The sequence below is a fragment of the Aedes aegypti genome, chromosome 1 (genome assembly GCF_002204515.2).
Source record: "Aedes aegypti strain LVP_AGWG chromosome 1, AaegL5.0 Primary Assembly, whole genome shotgun sequence".
In the NCBI taxonomy this organism is placed as follows: domain Eukaryota; kingdom Metazoa; phylum Arthropoda; class Insecta; order Diptera; family Culicidae; genus Aedes; species Aedes aegypti.
In genome coordinates, this window is record NC_035107.1 from 78,901,074 (window position 1) to 78,928,545 (window position 27,472).

Consider the following 27,472-nt stretch of genomic DNA (forward strand, 5'->3'; position numbering starts at 1 on the left):
AAGGGAGAAGAGTCACAGCGTACATCGAAACCGTACAGAGAGCTAATAGGTTGTTTAATGTACGTAACATTGACTACTCGTCCGGATCTTTGTGCATCGGTCAACTATTACAGCCAGTTCCAAAGTTGTCCAACTGAGGAACATTGGACACATCTCAAACGGCTCCTCAGATACATCAAGGGTACTGTGGACCTAGGACTGGAGTATAGAGGTGATGATAATGCAGAAATAATAACGGCTTATTGTGATGCGGATTGGGCCAACAGTATCATCGACAGACGTTCTGTGACGGGTTATGTCTTCAGAGTGTTCGGCTGCGTGACAACTTGGCTAACCAGGAAACAACAAACTGTATCATTGTCATCGACGGAAGCCGAATTGGTCGCACTCAGTACAGCAGTTTGTGAAGGTGTATGGCTGATTCGATTGTTGGAGGAAATAGGTTACAAGCTGAATGTTCCCGTAACGTATTTTGAAGATAACCAGTCAACCATAAAAGTTGCAAATGATCCAAAGGACCATGGCAGATTGAAACATGTTGACGTGAAGCTGCAGTACATCAGAAGTTTGATTCAGCAGGGGCGTATTCGACTGGAGTACATTCCATCGGAACAGCAAGTGGCTGACATCATGACAAAGTCTCTACCTGGTGGACCATTTTGTCGACTGCGAGAGGAACTGAACCTCTCAATGATCTGAAATTGAGCAGGGGTGATGAAGTATACAATTTCTGATTAGTGTGTAAGCGATTCTTTTATGCATAGCGCCCAATGCTATTTCCGATGTTTACGCGCCAAAGCGTTGTTTGTGTGTTTGCCTTTCATTAGTATTCTGAACTCAATAAGAGAAAGTCAACAATAAATGTTCGCGGTTTTATTAAAGTTAATTCCGGTGTTTTATTGTCCGAAAGTAGTTCGCCCAATAATCTGCAGGGATTCTTGGGGGTTTTCAGGGATTTTACCAGAATTTTTTTAATAAGGATTTCATCAGTTATTTGGGAATCCACCACTATACCCTCCAGTGTCTCTATCAGGAGTTCCTCCTGGGATTCAAAAATGGAATTTCTTCAGGGTTTCCTCCAAGAATTCCTTCAAAAAATCCACCAGGAAATCCTTTGAAATCTCCACAAGAATTTCCTCTTAGGACTTCAACTAAAAATCTCCCACATAAATCCTTAAGGGATTCCTCTATGGTTCCTCCATGGATTTAATCTGGAACTCGCCCAGTTAATCTTTCAAGATTTCCATCAGGAAAACCTCCAAGAATTTCAGCTGAAATTCTCATAAAGATTCCACTAAAATTGTTTCAGAAACTCCACCAATATTTTTCCGGTGATTTTACCGGAAGTTCATAAAATCCTCTAGAGGTTCTTCCAAAACATTCGGTAAAAAAAAGTGTCCCAAGGATTCTACAAAGATGATCTCAAAGGATCCAATAACGAACTTCTAAAGGGATACGATCACAATTTCCTATAAAGATTCCACCAGTATTTGCTTCAGAGACTTCACCAGTATTTTCTGAATTTTACATTCAGAAATGGAATAGTGAAAAGTGAAAAATTAAAAGTGATTTGTTTGATTTGTGTCCTCAGTACTGTTAGTTTTTGGCTGCCCCAAGTTCACCGAACCATCCGGAAGTGACAGGCAGCACATGAATTTAGAGAATCAAGCCGGTGAGTTTGTTCCAGTATGATACTTTTTTTTTTGTGAGCTTTCCGGATCGTTTTTGTCCGCGTCGTGGAACTTCTGGTCGTTTCTTGAACGGAAAAATTTTATTTTCGGAGTTTGATAATTCAAGACTCACAATTCAAAAGGCCTCATCTCTAAAAAGTAAACAATGAGAAAAATGCAATCTTGTTTTGTCAAACAATAAATCAAATTTAAGTTATGAATTTAAGCATTGTATGTTATTTTATCGTCCAGAAAGTCGATTACTATCATTTTTGCAATCAATCCTGCTAAAAAAACGAGTCAAACCAAATCGTGCTTTTGTTGATAATTTGTGAAGTACAGACAAGCTGACCAAGGTATTATTAGGTAGTATGATACAAAATACATCAGTCTACAGGAACCCGATAGCGTTCGCCGTTTAGACAACCACTGTATAAAATAATACAAGGAGCAGTCGCTCCGTAGTATAACCTGCATCTACTTAGTGAATTTGGAACGTTTTTCGCAATCTACATTGTAATTTTGATGTTTGTTTAACAGGAAATGAGATGGGGCCTTTTAGAAAAATGTTATTTTTTTTTCAACTTTTATGCATATTTTTAAATGACTATTGTATTTTTTAGTAAGAATAGGCTCCTATACACTGAAATCAGCAGAAAACCGATTTGTTTACATTTTGGACTTGGGGCCTTTACAATTGTTGGTCTTGAATTATGTTCAGATTGCGCATTCTGTTCTATTTATATTTTAAATAAACTATTGTTTTCTCTTTTGATTGCCAGCATTCAAAAGATTAAATTGAAAACACTTAAACAACAAATGTTTATGCTTTCTAGGCGAATCATGACAATATACCTTCCCCAACCTCCAACTCCGTAGCGCTTATGAGGGTATCGCTGAGTCGGTGGCCTCTCACTAAGTAAGTGCTACATCAACATTTACTTCCCCTATCCCAAGTTACGGTAAAGATGGTCGTGGCCGGGAATAGTGATATTCATGCTTTTAGTTTTCTTGTTTATGATTTGGACAAGGTATACTCCCCAGCCTTGTTCCTGAAAGTAGTCAGGATGAGATTATTAAAAAGAAACATGAATGTTGCTAGTATCCAATCTACGAAGTATACCGTAACTACGCTAACGCTAACGCAGAGACTTCACCAGTATTTTCTCTAATTATTTCATCACTAAATTCTTGAGAGAGGTGTATTTTAAGGAATATTACCAGAAGTTCTTCCAGGATCAATACTGCGAATATCATCAAAATGTCGCCAGAGAGTTTCGCCAAACGTTCTACCCAAATATACTTCAAAGGTTATACCAGGATTTCCCTGCTTAGAATTTATTCAGGGTTATCAGAAATTCATCCAGGGAATAAAGCGAAACAAAATTCAAAGAGTCTACAAGAACTTTTTTCTGAAAAATCACCAATATTTACGCGAGGGAATACGGACGGGAAAGAGGCAACCCTCATACAATGGTCTAAGACTGTACCACCTACGAATTTGTGCGAAATGCTTAATGTTAATGCTAATGCAAATGCTTACCACCAGTATTTACGCGAGGGAAATTCCTTGAAGGATTGATCTAGAAATTCTTCCTTTCTTTACTCTAGGTGTTAACAAAATTCCATAATATGATTCGTCCAAGGATTCTACTGGTAATTACTCAGAGGATTAAATAAAGCTATCTCTAAAGTAACAGCTGGAAGATTTTTTGGAAAATTTCTGGAAAATTCCATGAAGCAATTTCTTGAGAAATCCTTGAAGGAATCACCAAAGAAATCACAGGAGAAATTCCCTGGATAAAGGGTGTCCACGATGAAATTGCCACACTATGAAACTGCTCTAACTTTCTAACCGTTGGGTAGAATTTAATAAAAATTTGGGTGGATTTAGTTCAGAGTGCATTATTTACATCCTGCAAGTTCTAAAGTCCTGTGATCAAAACTCGTGGAAATGGAGTCAAAAGAACAGCTTGTGCGTGATAAAATCTTGCGCATTTATCACGAGAACAAAGATCTCTCGCATCGTTCCATCGCTAAAACGTTGGGAATCGCGAATTCCACGGTTTCACGAGTGATTAAGCGGTTCGAGGAACGATTGACCACCGATCGGAAGCCCAGAAGTGAAGGAAAAAGTATTCCGTACAACACCAAAAATCGCAACCGCGTAGTTGGGGCCTTCAACAGAAACCCGAAAGCCTCCGTTCGGGATGTGGCTAAGAACCAGCACATAAGCCGAAGTTTTGTCCAGAAGGCCAAAACTAAGGCTGAGCTTCGAACGTTCAAGGTACAAAAGGCCCCTAATCGCGACGAGAAACAGAACAAGTCCGCCAAAACCAGTGCCAGGAAGTTGTACCTCAACATGCTGCCGGCAAGCTGTTTTTCACGGCCAAGGATAAGTTCAGCGTTCCGGAGTATGTCCGCACTCAAAAGATGTCCAAATTTGCGAATAAATTCCTGGTTTGGCAAGCCATCTGCACGTGCGGGAAGCGGAGTGCACCTTTCGTGACCCAGGACACGATGAACGGACAGGTGTACATGAAAGAGTGCCTCCAGAAGTGGCTGCTTCCTCTCCTGAAGGAACACAACGTCTCAACAATCTTCTGGCTGGATTTGGCCTCATGCCACTACTCCAAGGACGTGCTGACAATAAGGTCAATTTCGTGCCGAAAATGTGCAACCCTCCCAACACTCCGGAGCTCCACCCCATCGAGAAGTACTGGGCGATTATGAAGCAGCACCTTCTTAAACGACCTAAGGTAGTGAAGACAGTCGAGGAACTGAAGAAAGTATGGGTTAACATGCAAAAAACGATTGATTCACAGGTTGTGCAGAATCTTATGGCCGGAGTTAAGGCCAAGGTGCGGGCATTTGCGTATGGACTGTAAATAAAATACGAGTAAAATGGTAAAATGAAGTTTAATAGTTATTTTTCAATCCCTGAAAATTTGATGGTAATCGGATGAAAACTCAGATTTTGCGAATCTATTTTGTGTGTGGCAATTTCATCGTGGACACCCTTTAAATTTCTTAATACATCTCCGGAAGATCTTTTAAAGCAACCCCTGAAGGAGTTCTTAAAAGATTCAGGATTTTCTAAAGTAATTCCTGGTAGAATCCTTAAAAATACTCCTAAATAACTGGATGGAATTTATGCATCAATTCCTTTAGGAATCCTTGGAGGAATTTCTGTTAGATCCTTGAAGTATTACCTAAAGAAATCCCTTGAAAAATGCCTCTTAGAGACCCTTCAAAGATACCAGAAAGGAGCAGAAGGAACCCCTAGAGGAATTTTTTATGAAATTTTGAATCGCATTCTCACAAAACTTTTGGCAAGATTCTTAAAGAACTGGCGGGCTACATGATATAATTCTTAGTTTTTTCTTTCAAATTCTTAAAGACAAAATACCTTTTTTAGACGAGTTTTTGTACGATTTCATGAAAATGGATTTTTGTATGAACTACAAATAATATGACCCGCTGTCCAAGACTGTTGCTGAGCCCGCGGATCAAAAAGGTTGGACAGGCCTGCTTTAGCCCATTTCTTTATAAAATCCACCAGCAGTTCTACCTGTGATTCCATCAAAAGATCAATAAGAAATTCCTCCAAAGATTATATCAGAAATTCATACAAGGATTCCATCCGAAATTTCATCAGAAATTCCTCCAGGTTGTACTGCAGGAATTTCTCTAGGAATTCTACCTAAATTCCTCCAAGTTTTTCATTGGTAATTCCTTAATGATTCCACTAGATGTTCCCCACAGTTTTAATCAAGATTTTGTCCAGTGATTTAACCAGGAATTCCTGTAAGCACTCCTTTAAAAACTGCTTTCGAAAATTCACCTGAAATTCCTCACGGCTCATAATCAGGAGTCCCTCAAGGGATTCCATTAGGAGTTTCCCTATGGATTCATTTAAAAGTTCTTCCAAGGATTCAATCAGCAGAACTTCAAATGTTTCCATCAGAAGTTATTGTAAGGATTCCACCAGTAATTCCTTCAGAGATTCCACCAGAAATTCCATCAAAAATTTTTTCAGGGATTCTATACGGAGTTCCAACAATAGTTCTAGCGATCAGGATTTTTTCTAGGGATTTAATCATGAGGTCGTCCAGGAATTCCATCAGGAGTACTTCTAAAGACATTGTCATGAATTCCACGAAGGATTCCATCAGGAGTTCCTTCAGGGTTTCCATCAGGAGTCCCTCTAGGGATGCCATCGGAAGTTTCACTAGGGATTCAATCGAAAGTTTCTCTAGGGATTCCATCAGGATTTCCCTCAGGGATCCTTCAGGAATTTCCCCTGGAACTCCTTTAGGGATTCACTCAAGAGTTCCACTAGCAATTCCATCAAAAGTTTCTACAGGGATTCTATCAGGAATACCTTTAGTGCTTCCATCAAAGTTATTTTGGGAATTAATTCAGGAGCTCCTCCAGGGATTCCGTCAAGAGTTCCTTCAGAGATTCCACTTGGAATTCCTTCAGAGATTCTATCAGGAGTTCCTCCAGAGAATATATCAGGAGTTTCTCATGGAATTCCATGGGGATATCAGCAGAAGCTCCTCTAGGGATTCTATCAGGAGTTCCATCAGAAATTCCTTCGGATAATATCAAAAATTTCTCTAGGGATTCCATCACGGGGAACTTGGTCAGAAGTTCCTCCAGGAATTTCATCAGGAGCTCATTCAGAGTTTCCACCTGGAATTCCTCCAGAGATTATATCAGGAGTTCCTCAAGGGATTCCATTTGGATTTTTTCTTACAACTTTATAAGGAGTTCCACCAGGCATATAACCAGGAATCCCTCCAGAAATTTCATCTCAAATTACTATAGGGATCCTGTCAGGAGTTACTTCAGAGATTTGGACTTCCTCCAGGGATTTCATAAGGAGTTCTTCTAGGAATCATAGTAGGAGTTCCTTTAGGAATTACATAAGGAGTTCTTTCAGGGCAGTTTGTTCAGGGTTTCCATTGGGAGTTTCTACCTTGAAATCCTACAGGAATTCTATCAAGAATTTCCCAAGAAGTTCCATTAGGAATTCCTCTAGAAATTACATCAAAATATCTTCCAATGATTCAATCAGAAGATTCTCTAGGGATTTCATCAGGAGTTCTTCAATACATTCTATTAGGAGTTTCTGCAGGGGCTTCGTGGCCTTGTGGTTAGCGGCATCAGTCGTCAAGGCGTATTGTGCCACGGAGTGTGGGATCGATTCCCGCTCCAGTCATCGCGGTTTCGGGTGTTTCGCGTTGTCCGTTGCCTAATGTTAGTGATTGTTCAGTCTGTGCAGCCTATGTGCTGCAGGCGGTGTAAATTGTCTTTTAAGAAGTTCATCCATGGATTCCATTAAAAATACTTCTAATATTTCATTGTAATAGTCTCCAAGGATTCCATCAGAAGTTCTGTCCAGGATTCTATCTAGGGTCAATCCGGCCATTAACTACGGCTTCCTCCCGGAGTTTATTAAGGGATTCTTCCAAAATTTTCTTCCAGGGGTTTCTCGAGGGAATTCTTCTAGAGGTTCCTCCGGGAATTCCGTAAGGGATTTCTCCCGGAATATCTTCAAGGATTCTCGATGTCTACAGGGATTTACCAAAAATTCTCATAAGGGTTTCCTCATCGGAATTTCTCAAAATATTCCTCGCGGAATTCATCGAGGGATCCTTCCCGGATTTCCTGAAGGAATTAATCCAGCAATTTCTCCCGGAATTTGTTGCGGAATATTTGCAGGGGTTCTTGGGTTCTTGGGGGTTTTCAATAAGTACTCCAGAGATTTTACCAGATTTTTTAAAAGGATTTCATCGGTTATTTGGGAATCCACCAGTATATCCTCCATTGACTCCATTAGGAATTCCTCCTGGGATTCAAAAAAAGGAATTCCTTCAGGATTTCCTCCAATAATTCCTTCAAAAATTCCACTAGGAATTGCTTCGAAAACTCCGCAAGGATTTCCTCTAAGGATTCAAACTAAAAATCTCCCACATAAATCCTCAAGGGATTCCTCTAAGGATTTCACCAGAGGTTCCTCCATGGATTCTATCAGGAATTACCGGGAATTCATAAAATCCTTTAGATGTTCTTCCAAAACATGCATTAAAAAAACCCTCCAAGAATTGCGCCAAGATAATCTCCAAGGATCCAATAACGTATTTCTCAAGGGATTAAACCACAATTTCCTATGAAGATTCCATCAGTAATTCCTTTAGATACTTCACCAGTATTTTTTCTAATTATTTCATCAGAAATTTTTCGAGAGAGGCGTATTTAAATTAAGTTTCCCTGGATTTTTTTCAAGATCAATTCTGAGAATATCACCAGAATTTCACCAGAAGCTCTACCAGAAAATACTATAAAGGTTTTACCAGGATTTCCCTGCATATAATTTATTCAGGGATATCAGAAATTCCTCCAGTGAATTTACAAAAAAAAAAACTTTTTTCTGGAAAACCTCCGAAATTTCCGCGAGGTAATCTACCTGGAATTCCGCGAAGGATTGATCTTGAAATTCTTCTTTTATCAGGAATCACAATCAGGAATTTTCTATAAAATTCTATAAAATTCTATAAAATTATTCCTCCTAGTATTCCACATATTCACTCAGAGGTTTAAACAGAGCATTAATCTAAATGCCTTCAGGTTGAATCGCTAAAGTAACAAATGGGAGTTATTTTGGAAAACTGCTGGAAAAATCACTGGAAAGAATCACCAGAGAAATCATTGGAAAAATTCCCAGGGAATTATCTGTAGAAATGTCTAAATATATCTCTGGAGGAAACTTTAAAGCAGCTTCTGAAGGAGTTCCGAAAGGATTCTCTAAGGAAACTCCTGGTTTATTTCTAAGAGATACTCCTAAATAACTGGAATGAATTGGTGGGTAAACTTCTGTTATGAATCATCGGAGGAATTTCTTGTAGATTCTTGAAGTAGTTCTCAAAGAAATCGCTAGACGAATGTCTCGTAGAGACCCTTCAGAGATACCAGGAAGAATCAGAAGGAAACAAACACAGGAAATTCCTGGTGGAATCACGTGTATGAATTTTTGGTATATCTTTTGGAGTATTTCTTATTAAATCCCTGAAGACTTCCTGGTAGAATCTTTGGAGAAATTCTTGGCCGAATCCCTGGAGGAATTCATTGGTGAATCGTTGGAGAAATTCTGGGTAGAATCACTATATGAATTCCTGGAATAAATCTCTACATGTATTACTGTAGGAATTTATGAAGGAATTTCTAGAAAAAAAAGTGCAAGAATCTTTGAAGCAATCCCTGAGAGAATGCTTCAATTATTCGCTGAACGATTTTCTGGAGAAATCTGTGAAGGAATTGCTGGGGAAATCACTAGAAGAATCACTGGAAATTTTAAGATAGGAGCAATTACTGGTGGATTTTTTTATGAAACCCCTGAAGTTATATCTTGAGAGGGTTTCCTTGAACAATCTCTTGAAGAATTTCTAGAAGAATTCCTGGTGGAATTGCAGACAGGGAATCTTGAAAGAATGGGTTTAGAAATTCCAGAAGTTTCGCTGTAGGAATTTTAAAATATATTTTTAGCGTTTTTTGTGGAATTTCTGAAGGAAGCATTGGATAAATCACTGGAGAAATCTATTGTGTAGTTTTTGGATAAATTATCGGAGGAATCTGTAGAAATATAACTAGAAAGAATCGCTGAAGAAATTTAAGGAGGAAGGCATGAAAAAAAGTTCTGGAGAAATTCCTAGGGAATTTCAGGTGATGAATATCTTCAGGAATCCCTTGAGAAGTTTCTGAAAGAATTCGTGATGTGATTCCTGATGGAATTATGCGTGATGGAATGCTTGGAACTAACTTCTAGAGGAATTCTTTAAAGAATCTTTGAAGAAATTGTTATGGCAATCTCTGAAGAAATTCTTGGAGGCAGCCTTGAAGTAAGACCTGCAGGATTACTGAAGAAATCACTTGAGAAATTTTTTGGATTGATCTTTAAAGGCATTAGTGGAGAATCCTGAAGAATTTGTAGAGGAACCTTTGAAGGAATCTCTGGCTGAATGCCAACTGAAGGTATGCCTGAAGGATTTTCCCCGGAGGAATTTCTGGTTGGATCTGTGAATAAATTTCTAGAGGAATTATTGATTACATTTCTAGTAGAATCCCAGGAAAAATTTCTGGTGGAATGCCTAGTATATCCCATGAATTCCTGGAAAATTCCAAAATCGAGTTACTAGAGGAAACCACTAAAAGATTCTGGATAGAATGTTTGAAGAAATTCCCATAACCATTTCTATATCAATGGCTGTTCAGAATAATCCTCGAAAGAGACCCCTCATAACTTTAGAATTTTGCCGGAATATTTCGTGCGAATTATAATTGAAATTCCTCATCATTATTCATTTCTGGTACTTAAATTTTGAAAGTTCAACTCTTACTTACTATGATTATTGCCCAAAAGTCGTACTAATTCCCCCCCTACAGTCACAGAATTCGAAAAAATAACAATTACATATCCACTAGACTTGCCGAGATCATTCAAAACATGCGAATAAATATAGTGTTGCTGCAACGAACTTTGACAGTCGGTCAAATGGTTGCATCAACATGAATCGGTTTGACTAACTTGAAAGTGCAGTCAATGTTGGTCAAACCGTCTGAGCGTCTTTGAGCTGCATTATGAAGGATCAGCAACATGGAGTAATCATACAAAATGTTTTATTTTGTATGCTTTTCGATGAGTTATACTAAAGTGTCCGTAATATAAATCAAAACGGTATATGATGGTTCCAGTATATTTGAATTCTATAAAACATTAAACATGAAATTTCATTTGAATAGGAAATCTTTTCATCCAGGAAAAAACGAAGCCAGTGAAAGGGTTAATGGAGAGGAACGGCTTTTCTCCAAAATATTTCCCTTTTCGTAAAAATGTGTACGTACGTCTTGCTACGTGTCACGATCAACTTGTCAACAAGAAAGTGGATGTGGCGAAAAGTTTGTCTTATTCATCTGGAATTCGGTGGCTTGGCTGGCGCTTTGTGGTGGTAGCCGCAGTATGATTCCGCTCACTCGAGTGCGGTTATGGTGGTTCCAAAATGGCAATTCCTGCAAAATTTGTTCTTTAGTTGACGTCTTTCGATATGGAATCGCTGATTTGCAAGTAGTTACAAAAAAATCGAAATGTTCCACGTAAGAATTATGAAAATTTTGTTTAAGCTCAACCCTATGTCCTAACCGCAAATTGCTCTTGCGGTTTGAGCTTGACTGAATTCCGGCATCTCTCCAATGCAGGTGAATTTCTTATTCACTTTGACAGAAGGGAAAAAAACAAAAAGTAAGAAATCAGTTTCTCGAAGATTTGACTCGACATTAACGATAATCTGGCACAATCCAAAAGCGACATGGTAGAAACATTGGTTTCAACTGTCACGAGGAAATCTCCCCAAACCAGTTGCCTTCAATTTTTTTTGTACCATTTGAAAATTAAATACGAAAAGTGGATGCTCTTGAGAGAAATTGTACAAACATTTTTGATTTTCAAGAATGGCTACAAGATGTGAAAGTTGGGAAATAGTTTCTATAGAAAAATAGGACTCACATATCACTCAACGCAGTTGAAGATCGTCCAAATTCCAACACAACAGAAAAGTATTTTCCGCAGTGGTTTTCCGAAGACGTCACGACGCTATTGAGCAGCACGCAGTCCATTAATTTTCATCTGGATGGCGTTTCCCCATAATGGAAGGCCCCCGGAAGGTTTTCCTCTCTCAGATATCATCATTTATTGGTAAGTGCGGTGACGAGCTGATTCCTTTCTCAAGGTTCACCGGCCATAAATCTCCACCCTCATCGCGATGTCCCATCGTCCTGCAGTGGTCCAGATTTGAAAATTCATGGTGAAAAACGCATTGCAATATTTTAAAATTTTTGTCCATGGGAAGTGATGTGAAATATGATTCAGAGTTGCAGACCCTATTTCGAGCAAAGTCTCCATTCTTTGGTTTCCTAAGGCCAAAAAAATCTTCTTCTATCGATCCCTTAGTCTTGAACTAGCATTTGAGCAAGATATCTCCGTAAAAATGCGCGTTTTCTTCCAAAAGTGAAATATATAATATTGATAATTGCATCGAAATGAGCAATCAGTTCGATGTTTCAGACAAATTTTCCGAAAATCAAACCGAAGCAGCCTCTACTCCATGCTCTTTGATTCAAGTGAGGAAACAAAGAGTTGCGCCAATCGTGGTCATTTATACCGAATTTGGAAGATTTAGGCAAGAGATTTTGAACTCCATAAGAAGAATCGAGGTTTCCTTACAAATTGTCCTTACAAGGTTTCCTTGCAAAGGAGACTGAAGCGTTTTGTCGAAAACTCTCAAAGACCGCGAACTTCTTTTCAAACATCTTGAGGAGACAAAGTACATATGTTACTTATGACGCCACAACTAAACGTTTGATCAAAGATGTCTTGAAAGGTTTCTCAAATGACTATAGATCACCAGAAGAGATCAGAAGGTCTTTCTCCCAGCCCAAGTAATCCTTATGAAAAAAGGAGGCCCAAACTACCATTCATCGGGAAGGGTTTTTTTCAAGAATATTATTTAGTTCACTTTAACAAAAGTGAAGTGAATGTATGATTTACGCATGTTCTTCTCACGCTAAGGACGTCTGTTTAACTTTTGGGATTACCTTTCGCGCAAACAAGCCGTTGAGGCTCATACCACGCAGAGGAACGGAAACATTTCTCGTAGACGGAATTCCCCAGGCAGAATTTCCAAGTTTCTAAATTCTGCTTCTTATTGAAGTCGTGTTATCATCGCTATTGTTTTGATGTGTAAATTCTCCTAGCGCGCATCGAAACAAATCAACTAGTTCTGACTACCTGCGAGTGGTTGTTTCTCGTGTAAGAGCTTATCTAGAAGCAAAAACTATATCGCTAGTGGATCGTTTGTTCTGAATAAAGTGTTGATCTCTCTTCAAGTGACGTCATCATCGTCTGAATTAAATCCAGTGCCATCTATTGGTAGGTTACATATATCCAGCAAAGCTTTCTCTTCGGATCACGTCCCTCTATCGTCTAACACCAGCAATTTGGATTAAAAATGTTATCATTGCACCAAGCAAGTGGAATCAATCGAGTTTCTACAATGTCTTCGCAACCAAGCAGTTCACATCAAATGCGTCGGTGTCAAAAGACAGGATATGGAATTTGTGAACGAGCGCAAAAATGTGATATGGTTCTGCGACAAATGCATTGATCAACTGAAACATGGAAAGGAAAATCCCATAAAATCAACTGCCGATGTCTTCAGTGAAAATTCAGATTTAATTAAGGTGTCCCTAGACGAATTAAATACTGAACTTCGTGAAACCAAGGAACTAATCAAGTCACTTGCTGAGAAGAAACAACCAGTTGAATGTTCTGGGTTCAATCGAATCCGACCATGACCAAGTATAAAACGAGCCCGTGAGGCTGCTATACGGGATACGCCAAAATCTCGTCCATATGTCAAGTTAGTTAGTAAATGGCTGGGCATGGCGTACCATTGGTACCTCGCGTTCCTGCAGGAATAAAATAGACCCCTCTGTGCGGTCCTTAGCCTCCTACACAGCAAATCCTATCCCTACTTCCTCGAGGTACTGACCGGGGTACGAGTAACCTTAGGGATATCGGGTAACCAACCCTGGTGGGAACTTTGGTTGCTTGCTGACAGGGAATTTGCTTTTGCTTTTGCTTCTGCAAACCTGGAACGTCTGTACTCCATATTAGGAACGGCTCGCAACAATGTATGTTCCCCATGCCAGGGGCGGCTGATCATCGTCCGATTGCCAGAGAAGGACTCTAAGCTAAACTGTGCACTATGGTCCTCCGAATATTTAGGGGGAATGGTACCCGGGAAATCTGGGGGGTTGGTGTCAGGCCCTGCAAGCCAACCGTAAAAAAATCAAGCAACGAATAATCAACGAGAGAATACGAACCGGGACAATCGGCGAAGACCACAGCTACGTAAAGGGACTAGCGATTGGAAGCTCGGTACGTGGAACTGTAAATCTCTCAACTTCATCGGGTGCAAACGCATACTCGTCGACGAGCTGAAGGACCGCGGATTCGGCATCGTAGCGTTGCAGGAAGTGTGTTGGAAGGGATCAATGCTGCGAACGTTTAGAGGTAACCTGGGAGGGAGGCACCGATACTACACACGAAATATAAGACAACGTTATTTTGAACTGCAAGATAACTCCAGCTTGCCAACAACAATCAAGGCAGGCTTCGAGAAAATCGGTAGTTTCCTTTTGTTATGCACCTTCGATCTTTCCTGACAAACATGAAAAAAGGGCCACAGTTTTCTATGCACTAAATATTCATTTTCATTGGAAAAAGTAGAACGATGCGTTTTTCAATGCTTTATGTTAAATCAGATTAAATGGAGCTCACGTGACATTACTTGCGTTATGTGCATGAATTGATTTTCATTCCATTTTTATCACTTTTGAAGAAATACGAAAATGTGTTTTAATCAGTTACGCGCTTTTTTCATGTTAGTCCAATGTTTGAGATCTGGGCTCACAGTGACAGTTCGTGACAGCGGAATCTCGGCTCACTATGACTTACAGAAATTTTGTATTGGTTTCTCCCTCCCAGGAGGTAACCATACCATCTACCAGAGCTGCGGCAACACACACGAGCTGGGAACAGCTTTTATAGTGATGGTGTGTGATAAGTTACGAAGGCTCGAAATATTTTTAAAATTTATTATTAACCCAAAGTAAGACTAAGGCCTCCAGAATATTCTGGAATTTTGCCATAATCAACACATGTTCATAAGATATTTTTTAGCGATTGATGCCTACGTTTGTTGGTTTACAGCACTCACTAAGCCTGAACGGACGTGCCCACAAATTTTAACAAGAAATATTGGAGTATATTGGAAGTCATCCAAATCGTCCTGGAATTCTAGTCCTTATGATCTACCAAATCTACTACAGTCTATACTAACCCAATTCTCTTAAATTTTCTCGTTTATGTGATTTTTACCCTCCCTGACCCGGAGATGTTCTGGAATGACTTTGTCCACAATACTCAGGAGCTAAACCTTCCCATCCGTTATGAAACAACAACTAATAGTTCATTCAAAAGTATGGAATTATGCTCAAATACGAGCAATTTGAATTTTGTATGAGAGCCCCGTAGCCTACGGGTTAAGCATAATAAACGTGCACAGCCCTCACTCCTGAAGCAATGATGATGATAAAGACGCTTTTTACGCGCAGCTCGAACGCGAGTACGACAGTCGCCCAAGCCACGACGTCAAAATCATCGTAGGAGTTCTAAACGTTCAGGTTGGCCAGGAGCAGGAGTTCAGACCGACTATTGGAAAGTTCAGCACCCACCAGCTGACGAACAAAAACGGCTTACGACTAATTGATTTCACCGCCTCCAAGAATACGGCAATTCATAGCACCTACTTCCAGCACAGCCTTCTACACCGATACACCTGAACAGAGTCAAAAATCGACCATGTTCTGATTGATGGACGGCACTTCTCCGACATTATCAACGTTGTGATCTATCGTGGCGCTAACATCGACTCTGACCACTATCTGGCGATGGTCAAACTGCACATAAAACTCTCCGTCGTTAACAACGTACGGTACCGACGGCCACCCCGGTGTGACCTAGGGCGGCTTAAGCATCCGGATGTCACAGCTGTATACGCGCGGCACCTCGAGGTTGCATTATCGGAAGAGGGTGAGCTGGATGAAGCCCCTCTTGAGGACTGCTGGAGAACAGTGAAAGCAGCCATCAACGATGCAACTGAGAGCAACGTCGGGTACGTGGAACGGTGTCGGCGGGACGATTGGTTCGACGAGGAATGTAGGCACATTCTAGGGGGCGGTCATGCTGCAGCAAGGCACCCGGCAGAACGTGGAACGTTATAGACGTAAACGGCAACAGCAGACCCGCCTCTTTCGGGAGAAAAAAACGCCGCCTGGAGGAGGCGGAGTGCGAGGAGGTGGAACAGTGTGCCGGTCTCAAGAAACACATAAGTTCGATCAGAAGCTCAACGCATCCCGCAACGGCATAGTGCCGTGAGCCGAGATGTGCAGGGATAAGGATGGGAGCATTTAGACGGGCGAGCGTGAGGTGATCGAAAGGTGTAAGAAGCACTTCGACGAACACCTGAATGGCGCTGAGAGCACAAGCAATGAAGGACGGGACAACGGAGCAAACGCCTCCGTCAGTACTGCGGGCGATGGAAACCAATCAGTCCCCACTTTGAAGAGGTTAAGGATGCCATACACCAGCTCAAGAACAATAAAGCTACTGGTAAGGATGGTATCGGAACTGAACTCATCAAGATGGGCCCGGAGAAGCTGGCCATTTGTCTGCACCGGCTGATAGGCACATCCAGGAAACAGAATAGCTACCGGAGGAGTGGAAGGAAGGGGTAATATGCCCCATCTTCAAGAGAGGCGACAAGTTAGATTGTGAGAACTTTCGAGCGATCAACATTCTAAATGAGGCCTACAAAATTATCCCAGATCATCTTCCGTCGTCTATCACCTATAGTAAGCGAGTTCGTGGGAAGTTATAAAGTCAGCTTCGGTGACGGCCGATCGACAACGGACCAGATCTTTACTGTACGGCAAGTCCTCCAAAAATGTCGTGAATACCAGGTCCTAACGCATCACCTTTTCATCGATTTTGAGGCGGCATACGATAGTATCGACCGCGTTGAGCTATGGAAAATCATGGACGAGAACATCTTTCCCGGGAAGCTCACGAGACTGATAAGAGCAACGATGAACGATGTGCAAAATTGTGTGAAGGTTTCATGCGAACATTCCAGTTCGTTTGGATCCCGCCGGGGACTAGGACAAGGTGATGGACTTTCGTGCCTTTTCATCAGTACTGCGGTAGAAGGTGTTATGTGGAGAGCCCGGCTTAACAGCCAAGGTACGATTTTTACAAGATCCAGTCAATTTGTTTGCTTCGCGGATGATATGGACATTGTCGGCCGAACATTTGAAAAGGTGACAGACCTGTACACCCGTCTGAAACGCAAGGCAGCGAAAGTTGGACTGGTGGTGAATGCGTCCAAGACAAAGTACAGGCTTGCTGGTGGGGCCGAGCGCAACAGGGCTCGCCTAGGTAGCAGTGTTACGATAGACGGGGATACGTTCGAGGTGGTCGACGAGTTCGTCTACCTTGGATCCTTGCTGACGGCTGACAATAACGCCGAGTAGTACGGAGGCGCATCATCAGTGGAAGTCGGGCCTATTATGGCCTCCAAAAAACCTGCGATCAAAAAAGATTCACACCCGCACCAAATGTACCATGTACAAAACGCTCATACGGCCGGTAGTCCTCTACGGGCATGAAACGTGGACGATGCTCAAAGACAAGCACTGCAAGCACTTGGAGTCTTTGAACGTCGGGTGCTTAGGATGATCTTTGGAGGTGTGCAGGAGAACGACGTGTGGCGGCGAAGGATGAATCACGAGCTCGCCCAACTCCACGGTGAACCCAGTATCCAGAAGGTGGCCAAAGCTGAAAGGATACGATGGGCGAGCATGTTGCAAGAATGCCGGACAGCAACCCTGCAAAGCTGGTGTTCGCTTCGGATCCTGTTGGTACAAGAAGGTGTGGAGCGCAGCGAGCGAGGTGAGCGGATGAAGTGCGTATCGATTTGGCGAGCGTAGGGCAGAACCGAGGATGGAGAGATGCGGCCACGATCCGAGTATTGTGGTGTGAAATTGTTGATTCAGTGTTATCTGTCTAGATGTTAACTAAATAAATGAAAAAATGAATGCATTCCTTTTTATTGAAGGGGTACCCCACCAGTCTGTGAATGCTGCGGAACAACGGTGGACGTCCGGAGTTTAATTCTAATACAACGAAAAATCTTCTAAATTTTTTACATGAAACTAGTTTGTATAACAAGAGATAGATAAGAATTGTTCAATGAATTGTAATTAGAAACCATTTACATCCGACATTAATACAAAAAAAAAATTGAATCTTATTTGGAACCTGGATCCAAACTCAAAAGAGATCCAAACTTTTTTGTTCATCGAAATGAATCGACAATTCGTAGGCTTGAAACATCAACTCTTTTCGTCATTAGAACTTTTGGGTGTTTCTGTTGAAACACAGCTTGGTAAATATAGCTGCCTATTTGCCTTTTCAATGCACTGGGCAGCAAATTATTTTGCTTCAAACTGACCTGTAGAAATTGACTCGCAACAAGTCAAGTTTTTTCGTTATTGATGACTTTAATAACAAACATCGCTCATGGAATAGTTCGCAAAGCAATTTCTCATATTTAAAAGCAATTCATCTTCATATTTCTCGATTCAATACCCTGATAGCCCTACTTGTTTTTCTTCATCTAGAAACCCTTCTACGATTGATTTGGTCTAACCGACTCTAGTTACCTTTGTAGTCAACTGGTTACTCACGCTGATTTTGATTTTGATCATATCCCTGTTACATTTATACCATGAATATCTCATTTGAGTGGTTCAAAAAATCGTTTTTGCTCCACACCGCTCATTAGATTCGATTACTGAGGGGTCCGATTTGAAAACGGTCTTCGGCAAAGTTGTAGCTGATGAATGTATCTCACAGTATCAACGAAGCTCTAATCCCCAAGAGCACATGGGCAAACACTATGACCGATTAAATGAATTGGTTGCTTTTTTCAAAGTAATTCCCATATAAACTTTAAAGAGCTTGTGCAGCCTAAGTTGTTATCCAAATGAGTTCAAATTTTGGGAGGACACTTCACTTCTGCTCCACTTTCAATTATTTACGAGCCGACTGGATATATCAAGACCAACAATTGAAAAGGCCTCAAGTCCAAAATGTAAACAAATCGGGTTTCTGCTGATTTTAGTGTAAAAGAGTCTATTTTTACTGAAACATACATTAGTCATTCGAAAATATGCATGAAAAATGAAAAAAAAAAACATTTTTCTAAAAGGCCTCATTTCCCACTAACTAGGATATTCATCGCAAATGCGGCCTTTTCCTAAAAAGGCCTCATTTCTATATTCAACTGGAACCGAGTTGAGGCCTATTAAACAAACATCCAAATTGAAATTTAGATTGCGAAAAACGTTGCAAATTCACTAGGCAGATGCTAGTTATACTACAGCCTCTCCGTTCTTTATATTATTTCACACAGCGATTGTATCAACGGTGAACATTATCAAACTTCCCGTCGGGTTCCTGTGGAGTGATCATACTACCTAATAAAACCTGTGTCAGTCTGTCTGTACTTCACGACTCACTAACAAAAACACGGTTTGGTTATAATTGCATGAAAAATAACGTTCAATTGAAATATTAATTCAATTGAAATATTGATTCAATTGAACTAATATTTCCATACAATTTCTCGACGACACAGTCGCGTAGCACATACATTATGTTCATGGATGGCGACGATTGAATAAATCACATATTTAATTGACCGCATGAATCTTCTCTTACTGCAGACATTCCCATGTACCTTAATTTACCTCTTAACTTCTACACTTCAATTTTCTTATTCTATCATCATTTTTTAATGATTTAAAAAAGGCCACATCTGAGTATGGTGAAAAAATAAGCCACAACTAGAAGGCCTCAACACATGTTAGAGTAAACAAAGGCGTCAACTCACTGGCCTCATCAGCGTTGGCCGGCGTCTATGGGCACAAATCAAAAGGGCTCAATAGCTTTTGGTGAAATAAAGCCTCATTACCTTCAATTCGTTTTTTTAGTAGGATTTTTGGCTAAAATGATAGTAATGATAATTCATTGCTATAAATCAAATTGTTCAGCGACTTGCTGAACGATAAAATCACATACAATACTTAAGTTTATAATATAAATTTGATTTATTGTTTGACAAACTTCTTGCGGCAGCGAAACATCATTTCTCTAGACCGCCAACAAATTATCGACCAACCATGCAGTTTAAAAGAGGAGACATTTTAAATCCATATCCGGCGAGGGAGGCGCCCCGGCAGTCCGTTGCAGTACCACCCCCGAACTGGAAGACGGAAGGATCTTCAACTGGTGGATCTTGTGAAGCATGCGGAGCATGCCGGCATTCGTGTTTTCTACGGAATTGACGGACCCCTCAGAGGCAGAAAATAATTCAATTCAACCCGGTGAAGCTAATCAGCACTTGGTAACAAATAATAATGACAATTCACCATATGGTTTAACAGACTTATATAACGAACTACCAATAATTTCTTCTGAAACACAGCCAACTGAAATTTTAATCTATTGTCAGAACTTTAATCGCATGAAAAGTGCTTTTAAAATTAATGAAATTCATAAAAATATATTAAGTTCATCGTACTCAATCATATTGGGTACAGAAACAAGTTGGAATGATGATGTGAAAAGTGAAGAAATTTTTGGTAGCAATTACAACGTATTTCGCAATGATCGTGACTTACTTTTGACACAAAGAAGATCGGGCGGAGGAGTCGTAGTTGCAATATCATCAAATTTCAGTTCTGAAATCATTGCTTCACCTAAATTTAAGGAATTTGAGCATGTTTGGGTTAAATCAAATATTGGTAACGAAACTCATATTATTGTATCAGTTTACTTTCCCCCAGATCAGGCTTGTAAGTCAACATACGAGAGTTTTTTCCTGATAGCAGAAGAAATCATAACTCAACTTCCTCCCGAAAACAAGGTGCATATTTATGGCGATTTCAATCAACGTAATGCAGATTTCATTCCTGATTTCGAAAACGAGAGTATTCTACTCCCTGTTGTTGGCGATAATGAAACATTGCAATTTATTTTTGACAAAACTGCATCCTTAGGCCTTCATCAAATAAATCACGTAAAAAATAAACAAAACTGTTACCTAGATTTTTTATTGACAAATATGCATGAAGATTTTTGTGTGAGTGAGTCAATTTCACCATTATGGAAAAACGAAGCGTAGAGCCATAGTAGAGCCAATTACACTAATATTAGACTTAAATTAGATAACGCAAATTGGCAATCTGTTTTGAGAAATCAAGATAATATTGAATATGCAATAGAAATCTTTTACAATTTATTGTGGGAAACCATTAGGGAGGAAGTACCTGTTAAGAAGAGACGAAGGAATCACAACTCAAAAAATCCAAAAATTCCAATTGGTTCAACAAGCAAATCATAAATTTGAAAAATCGAAAACAAAAAGCTCACAAAGTTTACAGAAGATATAAAAAACCAGACGATTTAGAAAAATATTTGGTTATTTGCGACCAACTCAATTTAGCCATTTCTACAGCACTTACCGAGTACAACATAAAAACTGAAAATGAAATAAAGTCATGTCCAATGATTTTTTTCAATTACGTTAAAACTAATCTCAAATCGTGCAACTTTCCATCAACAATGACTTTGGATGAAAAAGTATGAAATAATTCTGAAGATATTTGCAATCTTTTCGCAAATTTTTTTCAAGAAAATTATTCAACATTTTCGGAAAACGATCGAGATTATTCTTACTTTTCACATTTTGCTGACTTTCCGAGTGATGTTGGCGTTAATTCTATAAATGTTCAAGACATTTTGTTTGGTCTTAAAAATTTGAACGCCACTAAAGGATCAGGGCCAGATGAAATTCCACCCGGATTCATAAAAAACTTAGCAACTGAACTCACAACTCCATTATTTTGGTTATTCAATATGTCTCTTCAAACTGGTCAATTTCCAAAGGTATGGAAAAAATCATTCCTTATACCTATATATAAATCAGGTAAGAAATCGGACATTCGAAATTATCGCGGTATTGCTATTATGTCATGTATTCCAAAACTTTTCGAGTCAATTGTAAACAAAAATATGTTTGCCCAAATAAAAAATCGTATAACAAACGCTCAACACGGCTTTTTCAAAGGTCGTTCGACCACTACGAACCTTCTGGAATTTGTAAGTTACTCACTGAGTGCAATGGATAAAGGTTACTTCGTAGAAGCTCTTTACACTGACTTTAGTAAAGCATTTGATAAACTTGACATTCCAATGTTGACTTTCAAGCTTGAAAAAATGGGAATCGAAATGAGTCTCTTAAAGTGGATCAAGTCCTATTTAAACTACCGTCAGCAAATAGTAAAATTCAATGGGAAAAGATCAAATCCAATACATGTTACATCTGGAGTACCTCAAGGCTCACACTTAGGCCCTCTTCTTTTTATTTTATATGTTAATGACGTTTCTTATATTCTAAACAAACTGAGGGTCCTTATATATGCTGACGACATGAAGCTATTTTTAGAAATAAAGAATGATGACGATCATAATGTTTTTAAGAATGAGATACAGATTTTCTACACGTGGTGCTGCAAAAGTTTATTGGAATTGAATATAAAAAAATGTAACCTCATAAGTTATAGCAGAAAACGAACCACACCAAATATGTCTATTGTTTTAGGAAACGAACATGTAAAAAAATGTGATAAAATAAGAGACTTAGGAGTTATCTTAGACTCAATACTATCATTTGTAGATCACTATAATGCAATAATTCATGGAGCAGGAAATATGCTCAATTTCATAAAACGATTTGGCCAACACTTCCGTGATCCTTACACATTAAAAATACTATATGTTGCATATGTAAGATCAATATCAGAATATTGTAGCATTGTTTGGTCACCTTACACAAAAAAACATGAAGAACGTATAGAATCGATACAAAAGCAGTTTTTATTATACGCACTACGTAATTTAGGCTGGTCAGTACTTCCTCTACCATCATATGAATCACGATGCATGCTTATCAATATGAAATCACTGAAAGTGCGTCGTGATTATGCTATGGTTTCTTTTGTTAACGATATTGTTTCACAGCGCATTGATTCTGCTGATATACAGTGGGATTCCGTTTTTGGCAACAAAATCGAAATTTTCAGTTGCCAAAAACGGAACCGTGCCAAAATCGGAACCCATTTTTTTCAATTTCAAGAATATTATTTGAACGTTATTACATCATTATTATGGATTCAAATGATGGCCAGACTTCCAAATGGTCCATTTCGAAGCGGATTTCCGGAGGAGAGGGATATGCTATAAATTTATAGACCTGTCTGTTAATTGTGACAGTCGCTCCACACACTTTCGATTGCTGAAGTTGCTGAAGCATCTTCAATGATGTTCTATGAGCTTTATGGAAACTTTTTGCATACATAGGCCGTGTAAAAACAATAATCGCATAAGTGACCTTTATTCTAGAGTTGGACAATTCCATAAAATAGTGAAATAATACAGAATTACAATACTTTTCATTAGAAACGTATTTATTGCAATTTCAGAGAAAACTTTCCGTTTTACGGTTCAACAGAAAACTACCGCAGCTGTCACATCACTAATTTGCACTGGTAAATCATCAGTAGGCTTCAATGATACCTTGGATACCGTCTTGATGATTGTTGTTTGTTGAAGTTTTTCATAGCGCTTTCTCTTTCACGCATACTATGATTGAATTGTTTCCTTTAATGATAGAATGATTTCGAAGCCTGCGGTAGAACATTGACAGCTGCGGTAGAACTCGGCGGTTACCGCAAAACGGAAAATTTTCTCAACAACCGTAATACAAAAAAGTTCTAGGTGTTACAAAACATAATGATTTTTTTAATTCAATGAACATAACTTAACATAACAGTTTGTCTTTTAAGTTAAAGCGGCCAGTTTTACAATGACGGGGTTGGTGGTCTAATGGCTATCGCTTCTGCTGCCATATTTGACAATATTCGATCAATTGAAAATGGCTCTTCAAAATTATGTTCTTTGCATAGTATGGTATCTCATATAAAATGATTTATTTCAATCAAAAGTGCACAAAGAAACAGCTGAAATCAATATACAAACATGTTTATCGAAACAGAATGTTGACTATGCAATCATTTGAATTTTCCGCTGCAATATGGATTAAAAAATCCCCTAGAAATAATTGAAAAATGGTATAGAACAGTGATGCTCAACATGCGAATGCTAGAGCATCCCAAGATCCATAACTGTGGCCCACAATTTCGTAGAATACACAAATAAGCTTCTCATCACTTCAATTAGTTTTAGAAGTTGAGCTTGCATATTATAAAAAAAACATATGAATCTAACAGATATTCGCAGGATCCCGCTATGAAACCCCTCAATCCCGATAAGAATCTTCAGGTGTCGGTTAAGAATCCACAGAAATCCGCTAACACTCTAAAGTAGCTCGCTAGAAATCGACAGGGTCTTGCCTAAAAGTCATGTAGCAATTAACGTCAACCCAAGAGCTTGCTAGGAATTTTAAGAACATTGCTCAGATTCCGCTGCGATATTGCTGAAAATTCTCGAAAGTTTATAAAGACTTCTAAGACTACCAATAGCAATCTCCATAATCCACGGGAAACCTATTCAGAATCCTCAAGATTTTGGTAGAAATGTTCAGCATACAACTAGAAAATCCCAGCATTCCGCTAGAAACATACAGGACGTCAGAGACCTTAAGAAATTACAAGGAATCGACAGATTTTACACAGCGTCTCAAACAACTAATTATATCTCTTAAGGATCCCGCCAGAAATCTTTAATACTCGATAGGAATACCCAGATTTCGCTCAGTATTTTCAAGATTCCGCTGAAGATTCCGAGAAGAACATAGGATCCCGTAAGGATTCTCCAGAATATAGTTAGAAAACTCCTAGACCTAGCTAAGGATCACCAGGATAGCATTAGGAATATTTTGATCCATGTGGCCCGCATGCTTAATTAAAATCCTGATATGGCACGCATTATACTCCATCCTGAGCATCATTGGATCGTTTCTTCAAATATCTAACATTATACAGAGTCTCTACCGTAATCATCGCACGCTTTAATTACTTTATTGAAATAAAGTGTAGTTACGACTGTGTTTGCATGTGTCATGGTGGCGAAACAGCGTATAGAAGCAGTTGGGTCATTTATTTATCCTGGTATTGTCAAAGAAATTCTAAGAGATACTTTTTGCTTGAGCTGGAGAGGCGAGAAAAAATTCATGATAGAAATCCATAGACTTTTTGTTGCTCTTGTGTGGGTGCTTGTGCTTCGTTCAAAAGAGCTTTTCCAAATTCGAAAAAGAATGTGTATCACCTACCGGTATACTCAAGTGGGCTGGTCACACAGCGTTAATGCCTGAGAAAAGACATTGGAACTCTAGTTGAGATACTCATAGAGATTAATTACTTTATGAAACGTTGCAAACACACGACCTTTTAGAAATAAATGGGCGCGTACGGTTATACTAGCAGTTGGTGCAATTTGGGGAAATATCAACAAAAATTGAGCTCTAGAATGCGATAAGCGTGAAGCTGACTTGCTTTTCAAATAAGTAACACAAAAGACACACAGATTTTCGCAAAAGTTTACAAATTTTAATGGTTTTCAAAAATGTTGCCAAAAACGGATCCATTTTGTTGCCAAAATCGGGGGGTGCCAAAAATGGAGCATGCCAAAAACGGAGCATGCCAAAAACGGAATCCCACTGTACTTTCAAAACTGAATTTTTATACTCCAACTCGTCACTTGCGCAATCGTTACTTGTTCACAGTAGGTCATCATCGCACGAATTACGCTAAATTTAGTCCGTTGAATCAGATGATGACTATATATAATCAGCATTGTGAAATGATTGATGTTAACATGTCTCGAACAAAACTGAAAAAATACTTTTTTGATATACAAAACAATAGTAACTGAGGAATGTATTATGAATCGAGTATACTCAACAAATTTATAGTATATAAACACATAGATATTAAGAACATAATGTAATTTAGAGGGGTCAACAAAATGTTTGACGTCAAATAAATAAATAAATAAACCAAGATTGCGTTTTTCTCATTGTTTACACACTCAATCACGATTTGTTTGTTCGGTAATTTTTTATACTGGGTACGAATTGTAAATCATAAAAATACCGAACTTTCAGCTTTTTAATTGAAAACTTCTGAGGTTCAGTAATAAATTTTACTTTTTACTGAACTACGGTAGCTGTCAGTCCCAATTTTGCAACATTACCGAACAGGCCGAAAAGTCAGTAAAATCAATTACCGACTATTCAGTAGTTGATGTTTTTTACTGACTTGTCGTCAAAATCAAATCAAAACAAACTGATGCGCATGCGGGAAAGTGTCAAATGAGAATCTCCTGCTGTAAAATCGTCCGGCGCCGGGAGTCACGGCTTTGGCAACCAAGCTTTTCCTGCACCTATTTTGCGCTTTCTCGTGGTAAGTAATCGAAATTTAGTGAGAAACTCAACCATTTTAAGCAACCAAAAAGGCTCAGGACTGCTTACGTTGGTAAATTCGGATGGTTTCCATACAAGAGGTGAAGTCATCTGCATCATTGAGTTTGCCTCTTGTATGCAAACCATCCAAATAATGATTTTGTCACACATTTTTCGATTACTTCCACTGAGATATGAGCATACCGTAGATGTTTATTCGTACGAAAAATGCATGTCGATGTCCATGTTCATGTCGATTGGGTGTTAATTTGTATTGATTTCTGAAAAAAAACAGTATCCGGAAAAGCAAATCGGAGTATGGGAAACTGGAAAGCCAGTAAAAACGCTTTACAATTTTACTGACTAAGTCAGTAACTTCCATCAATCAAAACATATTTTGATTTACTGGGTTTTTTCGGTAATCGTAAAAATTACCGAAAAAACCGTAGTTCCAAAACCCAGTAAAATTTTACTGGGGTCGGTAATCTGAATTGGCTGTGTACTTTTTGGAGATGAGGCTTTTCTAATTGTTAGTCTAGATATGTATTCCATATCATAACATATATCTATAGTAATCTAACAAAACTTGATACAGTAGGAATTCGCTCGTTGGAGGTCCGCTACATGGAATGACTCGATGGTTGGAAAAAAATCAAACTTAAAAGCACTCGAATGTCAAGAGAAGATGTCAAACTGACTTTGACGTCTGAATACCGTCGCATTGATGTCTTCATATATAGAACAAATTTGTATTTATATGTGCGTTTCGTGACGATTTGCTTTCCAGATGCGTTGATCTGGATCATTTTCACCAGCTGTCATTCGTTCAAACTAACGGGTCGGATTCGCTAGATGGATGGCAGTCGTGTTCCAACCAGCGAATCCCCGCTGTATTGACAATGCTCTTGAAACTTTAACTAATTCCATGTTTGCAAATCTGATTTTTACCACCTTTTCAAAAAACTGAACCTCTGTGCGTCCGTCCGTTGGTTGGTTATTCGGTCCATTTAGATTGCTGCGGGAAAATTAACGATCACTTATCATCACCGGGAGCCGGCTGCTGGCTGCTGACTGCCGGTCTTGAACGGAAAGTGTCATTGTACAGCTCTTGCCGGAGGACCACTCTCCTTCGCTCAGAACCTTCTCGGTTCGCGTTTGGTCGTTGAGTTAGTTGTTGATGGCCATCGTCGTCGTCGATGTCGTCATCCGTGATGGATAATGTTTCAGCCCTTTTTCAGCTCCATTAACAATCTTTTGTAGCTTAATTGAAACCATCAACTCCGCAGCACGTCGTCAAATGAATAAGAGGTTGGGAATGAGGATGCTTACTCATACCATCATTTTCTGGGACTTCGTTCAGATAGGTTAGCAGTTTTGTGATAAGTTCTCAGATAATCGAATGTGTACTGTTACTTTCATTTGACAGTCAAATCCATATCCAAACCAAATCCAATCCAAATCCAAGTACAATTTAAATCCATCTCAATATTTAAATGCGTATTTTACGATAAGGACTGTTCATTTTATAAAGTGGACACCTTGTGCATGCTGTATCTTTCTTATTAATCAATGAAA